Raw genomic sequence first — 8,884 nt, forward strand, 5'->3', positions numbered from 1 at the left:
AGAGACATATTGTTTGTTCATTGCTTTAAGCCCAGTAAGGGAACTTCATGAATATTATTGAAAAAAAATGAAAATTTCTTTTTGACTAAAATTGCCTCAGAAAAACTCAACCAAATGATCTAAATTTTTTTATTTTTTAAATTTATTTTTATTTATTTATTTATTTATTTATTTATTTATTGCATGGCGGCCCCTGTGGCATACAGAAGTTCCCGGACCAGGGGTCAAATTGCAGCTGCAGCTGGGGCCTTCGCCACAGCCATGGGAACACTGGATCCACATCACATCTGCGAACTATGCCACAACTTGTGGCAATGCCAGATGCTTAACCCACAGGGCGAGACCAGTGTCAAACCTGCATTCTCACAGAGACAACATCAGGTCTTTAAGCCACTGGGCCACCACAGGGACTCTTCAACCAAATGATCTTAAGTTGGAGCTATTACCTGTATTAGTCAAGACAGTCTAGGTTGAGTTGGCTCAAGATGCAGTAACAAACAGTATCAGTGGCTCAAAACAACCAAGGTTTATTTCGTGCTCAAGCTATGTGGCCATGATGGGTCGGCAGAGGAATTCTGCCCTTCAGACTTAGTCAGGAACCCAGATTGAAGGAGCAATCTTGTCTGGAAATTTGCTGGCTGCAATGGCAGAGGGAAGTAAGCCTTGCAGGGCTTGCAGAGGAACGTTCAACTCTCCAACTCAGAAACCCTGTCACCGCCACTCAGAATTCATTGACCTAAAGTAGTCATGGGTGCTCTGCCTTCCTGTAGCACCAGCCACTAGGGGACCAGAAACTGCCTGGGAGGCAGAGAGCAGGGAATACTTAGCAAATGGTGCTAATGAAGGACCACATTTCATTTCCTTGCTTTTGAGCTTTTGCAATTTAAGTAACAAAATGCAATTGTTTGTAACCTTCCCTACAATATATATACATGTATAAAATACAGTTTTGCTTATGACAGCACTCTCTGGGAATGATGCACAGTGAAATTAAATATATGAATAAAGTCAAGTATTTGATTAAAATCAGAGGCGGAATGGAAAGATAAGTCCAATCTCTATAACACGAGTACTGGATGAAGCTCATTTATTCCACATTTGTGGAAAAAATTAACAGTTATATTCTAAAATAAAATCACTCCAACAACCTTTAATAGGGGCCAAAGACAAGATGTAAAAACTCTTTGTGTCGGTGCTTTGGCAATTATTCTGGTGACATAGAAAAGTGACAGCTGGGCTAGCAACTCCAGATAGAATGGCCTGAAGGAAAAAATACACCCTGGCATCCCATGTTTTAGGCATGCGGCCCGAAATAGCATACAGATTCTTACCTGGAAAGCTGCTGATTCTAATTCAGGAAAAGAAAAAAATGTTTCCCTCTCCCCTGCAAGATTCTCCTGTTGGGGCCCTGGAAATTAAAGTGAGAAAAGACAAATTAACAACCAAAAAAAAAAAAAAAACACCTGGTCGGTTTTCATTACCTAAGTATGCATAGAAATTCTATGAAGAAATGAGACCCTAGGAGTTGCCGTTTTGGCTCAGGAGTAAAGAACCTAACTAGTATCCATGAGGAGGCTGGTTCTATCCCTGGCCTCGCTCAGTGGCTTAAGGATCTGGCATTGCCCTGAGCTTTTTTCCATGTTTGGTGGTGTAGGTTGCAGACACGGCTCAGAGCTATGGCCCAGATTCACCCCCTAGCCGGGGAACTTCCATATGCTGAGGGTGAGGTCCTAAAAAAAAAAAAAAGCCAAAAATAGACTTAAAAAAAAAAAATGAGATCCTAGGAGACCAGATGATAGAGGTTTATATACTATTTTATTTTTATTTTATTTTATGTACTATTTTAGGCTAAACAAAAGGAAAAAAGGATTTGGGCTTCTGAGTGGGGGAGGCAAGTTATGGGAATGAGAGGAAGAAGTGGGCAGTAAATAAGGGTTGTCTTGTTATGTAGATAAAGAGTCTCTCAGGTGATAAAAGTTATCTCTGGGAGTAGCCCTCTTCCTGGTACCACCATTAAAGTTGGAAATGTCCCTTATAAATGTAAATTTCTTTTACTAAAGGGGAAATTAATACTCTCTTTTCTGGCAGGGGAGGTGAAGCCTTTTTTTTTCACCTTCCCTGGTTCTCAGTTGCCTTTAGCTCAAAATCCTCCCAAGGGGCATATTTTAGGAGTTGCAAGCTCTGGTGCACTTCTCTGAGTATACAAAAATATCCACCTCTAACGTTTTAACAAGAAAAGTGTTGATGGTTCATTAGTGAATATTAATGAAATGATCAGTTCATTATCACAAAGCATTTGGCTCCCAGAGCATTGGTAACTAATTAGGAAAATGTGTAGTGTTAAATTAATCAAACAAGGAGGCCATGGGACTGAGATGGTTTTAAGGCCGCAGTAGCCTAAGTAAGCAAACCAGAACCTGAGCCTGCAGTGCCCTACGGCTAAGAAACAGAAAGGGGGAGTTCCGGTCCTGGCGCAGAGGAAACAAATCCAACTAGGAACCATGAGTTTGCGGGTTCGATCCCTGGCCTCACTCAGTGGGTTAAGGATCCAGCGTTGCCATGATCTGTGGTATAGGTCCCAAATGTGGCTCGGATCTAGCGTAGACCCCTAGCCTGGGAACCTCTATGTGCCATGGGTAGGGCTCTAAAAAGACAAGAAATGGAAAAGGGAACTAGCAATGGACAATCACAAAGCCAAATAGACTTTCCCGAATGAAGTCATTGCTTAAGCTGTAGCCAATCAAATCATTTTCTTGCTTGGCTTTCACATCTCTATAAAATCCTGCCTCTAGGTGTATTCCTAACCACTTCTGGTTTGGTGCTGACCAATTCTTATCAATTTTTGCTCAAATTCTTAAAATGTGTACTATGCCTCAGTTTATGTTGTAACAGTTCTGAAAGGGATGGAGTAGGCACAGGTAGTTGTAGGAGCCCCAACAAGGGACCACAGATAAAGAGGGAAACTTAGGGGACTTGGGGAGATGACTGTAACTGTAAGTTCGTAATTGCTCAAGAAAGTCATCAGCACAAGGCAGGTTTGCTCGACCAGTGCAGGTGGGGGATGGGATGAGGCCTGCATTCAGGTTCAGAGGACTGCCCTTTTGCTCATTTGAATACACACCTTACCAGATACCAAGGAGCAGCTACTACTCCCAGAAAGGAAGAGGCGGGCCTTTCCAACCCCCAGGGCCCTTGGATGATAAAACTGTAGCCCACCTAATTCTCAGGCCAGAGCCTTTGTGCCTGCCTCCTTGCATCTCTCGAAATTGTCCTATCTACAGCTGCATGCAAAGCAATGAAACTAGAACACACCCTCACACCATGCACAAAAATAAACTCAAAATGGCTGAAAGACTTAAATATACGACAGGACACCATCAAACTCCTAGAAGAAAACACAGGCAAAACACTCTCTGACATCAACATCATGAATATTTTCTCAGGTCAGTCTCCCAAAGCAATAGAAATTAGAGCAAAAATAAACCCATGGGACCTCATCAAACTGAAAAGCTTTTGCACAGCAAAGGAAACCCAAAAGAAAACAAAAAGACAACTTTCAGAATGGGAGAAAATAGTTTCAAATGACGCAACCGACAAGGGCTTAATCTCTAGAATATATAAACAACTTATACAACCCAACAGCAAAAAAGCCAATCAATCAATGGAAAAATGGGCAAAAGACCTGAATAGACATTTCTCCAAAGAAGATATACAGATGGCCAACAAACACATGAAAAAATGCTCAACATCGCTGATTATAAGAGAAATGCAAATCAAAACTACCATGAGATATCACCTCACACCAGTCAGAATGGCCATCATTAATAAATCCACAAATAACAAGTGCTGGAGGGGCCGAGGAGAAAAGGGAACCCTCCTGCACTGCTGGTGGGAATGTAAACTGGTACAGCCACTATGGAGAACAGTTTGGAGATACCTTAGAAATCTATACATAGAACTTCCATATGACAATCCCACTCCTGGGCATCTATCTGGGCAAAACTCTACTTAAAAGAGACGCATGCACCCACATGTTCATTGCAGCACTATTCACAATAGCCAGGACATGGAAACAACCCAAATGTCCATCGACAGATGATTGGATTTGGAAGAGGTGGTATATATACACAATGGAATACTACTCAGCCATAAAAAAGAATGACATAATGCCATTTGCAGCAACATGGATGCAACTAGAGAATCTCATCCTGAGTGAAATGAGCCAGAAAGACAAAGACAAATACCATATGATATCACTTATAACTGGAATCTAATATCCAGCACAAATGAACATCTCCTCAGAAAAGAAAATCATGGACTTGGAGAAAAGACTTGTGGCTGCCCGATGGGAGGGGGAGGGAGTGGGAGGGATCGGGAGCTTGGGCTTATCAGACACAACCTAGAATAGATATACAAGGAGATCCTGCTGAATAGCATTGAGAACTTTGTTTAGATATTCATGTTGCAACAGAACAAAGGGTGGGAGAAAAAAAAATGTAATTGTAATGTATACACGTAAGGATTCCCTGACCCCCTTGCTGTACAGTGGGAAAATTAAAAAAAAAAAAAAATTAAAGCTGTCAAAGGATCATTAAAAAAAAAAAAAAAAGAAAGTGTCCTATCTTTTTTTTGTGTGTGTGTGGTGTGTCTTTTTGCCATTTCTTGGGCCTCTCCTGCGGCATACGGAGGTTCCCAGGCTAGGGGTCAAATTGGAGCTGTAGCCACCGGCCTACACCAGAGCCACAGCAACTCGGGATCTGAGCTGAGTCTGCGACCTACACCACAGACCTACACCACAGCTCACAGCAATGCCGGATCTTTAACCCGCTGAGCAAGGCCAGGGATCGAACCCGCAACCTCATGGTTCCTAGTCAGATTCGTTAGCCACTAAGCCACGACTGGAACTCCACAAGTGTCCTGTCTTAATAAAAATATTTCTTGCTTATCACATTGTCTTCTGCTGAATTCCTTGTGTGGAAGTATGAAGAACTTGAACCTCAGTGAACCCAAACACCGGGTGAGTGATTCTAACTTAAAACTGTGGGTTTAAGTCCCAATCTGGGTTTAGGCTGGGTTCGAGTCCCAGCACATGAGTTCAAGCCCCAGTCTGTGTTCTGGCTGGGTTCATGCCGTTAGTGCTGTCAGTTTCAGTTTCATTCAAGTGGTTCATTAGCCTAAATCTCAAATGGTTTATGTTCTCACTTGACAGTTTATAAAGCTCCATGCTACCTACCCACCCACATCCTTATGACCTGTCCCAGATGTAATTTCCTGACAGTCACCACTATCAAATAGCTCAATTCTTTAAAGTATAAAGTGAAATAAAAAGAAGCTCAAGTTAACGAAGGTACTGAGCGTTGCATCCACATCATTCTTTTGGATATTATGCAGTGATTTCCCCCATGCCGAGTACCTTTATACCACCTTTAGCCACGATTTAGAGATTCAAAAGCAGAAGTATAAAATTCAGAAGATGGCAACTGCTGGCTTTATTCTTATTCACCTGTGATTGGATGTGGAATGGTATGGTTTTCAAATATAAGACCAAGGACTGTACTAGCACCAAACATAGGCCTATTTTTCAGGACAGTGTAACTGACCTTGCTTATTATAGGACTGTGGATTATTGTCTATTATAGTAAAAGGATGTAGCAAAGTCATAGTATCAAATGCTGGACATGTAGTCTGCAACTGCTTAAAGGAAAGTCAAAACAACCAGACATAATTCAAAATGTTTTAGATTTCCAAACTTAAAATTTCCCATGTCAACAGTTCCTTGTGGCCAAAAGTTTTCGCATTTGTGAGAGCAAAGCCCTTCATTATCTGGTCCAAATGTTTGAGGTAGTGCAATCATGATGAATAGCTTTAAAAATAACTTCGTTGTATTTAAAACTCAGCCACCAAAATGCTCTACCAAAGAAAAGGCCATCGCCAAAAGATATTGGAATGTTCATAATAGAACTATCTGTAATAGCGCCAAACTGAAAACTACCCCAACTTCCATCCGGATGAGTTCAAAATTGTGGTATAGTCACAGAATGAAGTAAAATGAATAATCTACAACTACCTGCAACAATATGGAAGGATCTCACAAGCATTAAGAAGCCAAACAAAAGAACGCATTCAGTTATGATCATTATACAACTACAGATGTAATAAATTCATATGAGTAATAATTAAAAAAAAAAAAGAATGCATTCAGCGGATTAAAGATCCCACGTTGCCTTTGTGAGGATTCGGGTTCCATCCTTGGCCTTGCTCGGTGGGTTAAGGATGCCACGTTGCTCTAATCCAAGGCATAGGTCAAAGATGAGGCTTGCATTTGGTGTTGCCAAGGCTGCGGTGTAAGCCTCAGCTGCAGCTCAGATTCGAGCCCTAGCCCAGGAACTTACATGTGCCACAGGTGCGGCTGTAAAAAGAAAAAAGAATGCTTACTTTATGCTATTGTTAGGGGACCATTGACTGAAAGGGCCCACCTTGCCCAGGCCACAGTAATAGCTACTTCCTTGAGTTGTCTCACTATAGGAGGCCCTGATAAGGAACTCCTATATTATATATATTATATTATATTATAATATATATCATAATATATTATATATATATTATATTATATATTATATTATATTATATATATTATATATATTATATTATAATTATATTATATATATTATATTTTATATATATATTATATAATATAATATATATAATATATATATAATTATATTATAATTATATTATAATATATATTATAATATATTATAATATATATTATATTATAATGCATTGCGGCATTGCGCTGAAGACCAAAGGGAGGCTTAGGGAGGGGTCAGTGGGAGGGAGGAGACAACCAACCTCCCAGAATCCTTGGTGCTGGACCAAGTCTCGGCTGAGGGAGGTAGGTGCCCACCACCAAGAAGGTCCCTGCGCCAGACCAAGTATGGACTGAGCAAGACGACTGGCCAGAGACAGCTGGGAAACTAAACCCATTCCCATAAAACCTGAGACTGTGAGCCACTTGGCAGAGCGCTTCTCCTGGGTTCCCTCACCCTGCAGCTCTCCCTTCTCAATAAAGTCTTTTTCCTTGTCAGCTCATGTGTCTCCTCGAACAATTCATTTCCAAGTGTTAGACAAGAGCTCATTCTTGGGCTCTGGAAGGCCTCCCTCTTCCTGAAACAATTCTATAAAAACCAAGTCAAAGATTTGGCAAAACTAAGCTATGTTGTTGAAAGTCAGGTTAGGCAACAACCGGAAAGCAGTATTATAAGGTTCTTTGTTGTTAATGATTTTTTTCCTGATTTAGGTGGCAGATACAGAGATGTGCTCAAATTGTAAAAATTCATAGAGCTATAAACAGCTTGGGATATGTGCACTTTTCTCTGTGTGTGTGTGTGTGTGTGTGTGTGTGTATAATTCAATAAAGTTAAAAAAAAGTCCAGGAGTTCCCACTGTGACTCAGCAGTAATGAACCTGACTAGTATCCATGAGGACACAGGTTCTATCCCTGGCCTTGATCAGTGGGTAAGGATCTGGCGTTGCCATGATCTGTGGTGCAGGTTGCCGACGTGGCTTGGCTCCCACTTTGCAATGGCTGTGTTGTAGGCGGGCAGCTGTGGCTCTGATTTGACCCCTAGCCTGGGAACTTCCATGTGCCGTGAGTGTGGCCCTCAAAGACAGAAAATTCCAGGAAGCCCATGAAAACTGAATTTCAACCCAACACAATCTTCAATCTCATTACTAGAACTTGGGGGCCGTCAAGGTGAGAATCACTCTGTAAATAGAGTACTCAATGAACAGGATTCCAAACAGTTGTGCCAGGACCAGGATACCGAATGGGTCAAAACAAGCCAGTGATTTATCTTTAAAGTCTCCAGTCTCTCTGCTTTTCTCTATCTCCAGTGGTATTGCCAGTGTAAACCAGGTCGTCTTCCACCTTGAATCCCCTCTGATCCTATCTCCTAACCTGTCTCCCAGTAACCTCTTCTACCAACCAAAGTGATTTAAAGTCTGAACCCCATCCTTTTACTCCTTTTCTTAAAATGCCTTGAGAGTCTCATTAAATTTAAAATGTAATGCAAATTCCAAATCTTGGCTACACTGTCAGGCCTGATGACCACAGAGCCTCTAGTCCTTGGGCTCAGCGCTCTCCTTCCCTCTTAAACTACAACCACACTGGCCTTCTGTTTTTCCAAAATGTCAAGCTGTCCCACTTAAACACCTTTGCTCTGCCGTCTCCTCTGCCCAGGACAATCATTACCTTCCAGGTTCCAAGGCTTCTGATCTCCCCACTCTTTGTTTAAATGTTATAACGTTCTTATATAACGACCCTCCATATTGAACCTCAACCTCCTATTATTTTCTATATTTACACCTTGTCTACTTCCTTCTTTGATTTATTATGTTATTTGCTTATTTACCTCTTTGTTTTCTCCCTCTTCCGCCTCATTAGACTGGGAGCTTTATGAAGGTAGCTATCAAGTCTGCTTGGGTCAAAATCGCATGCCTGGTATGCAAAAGGTCCTCCACACACGTGGAAACACCTGTCGAATGATGAATCGACTCTCTCGAGGGATCCCGAGATGTCTGTTCAGTCACGAAGAACGTCGCACGGTGAGTTTTTCAAAGAACAGCAATGGCACCAGAGGCCTTTCAACCTTTTTGCCTGGCATAGTGTTGGCATTCCGTTCTTGCTTTCCTGGTCGTCACACTAGGGCCTTATTGCCTCAGGCGGCACACCCCCTCTCCGCGAGCCGCCGGTTTGGTACCACATGTCTCGACCCCACCCATCGCGGGGGCGCTTTCTCATTGGCCAGCTCACCAACGCCTTCGGGAGGGCGGATATCTTCCCTCGGCAGCTACTGGTCCAAGTCTGCGTCGCTCTACCGTG

At 42.0% G+C, this 8,884-nt stretch overlaps 1 long non-coding RNA gene across 1 annotated transcript in view; it reads right to left on the reverse strand.

Moving 5' to 3' along the window:
• Window positions 1–8,876, reverse strand: part of LOC110262191 — a 72,124-nt gene extending 63,248 nt beyond the window's left edge. The window contains exons 1-2 of the long non-coding RNA XR_002346875.1: window positions 8,415–8,876; window positions 1,332–1,408 (exon numbers count right to left, since the gene is read on the reverse strand). This is a non-coding gene — a long non-coding RNA (uncharacterized LOC110262191). The remainder of the gene's footprint in view (window positions 1–1,331; window positions 1,409–8,414) is intronic.

Source organism: Sus scrofa, chromosome 8 (assembly GCF_000003025.6).
Source record: "Sus scrofa isolate TJ Tabasco breed Duroc chromosome 8, Sscrofa11.1, whole genome shotgun sequence".
Taxonomy (NCBI): Eukaryota; Metazoa; Chordata; class Mammalia; order Artiodactyla; family Suidae; genus Sus; species Sus scrofa.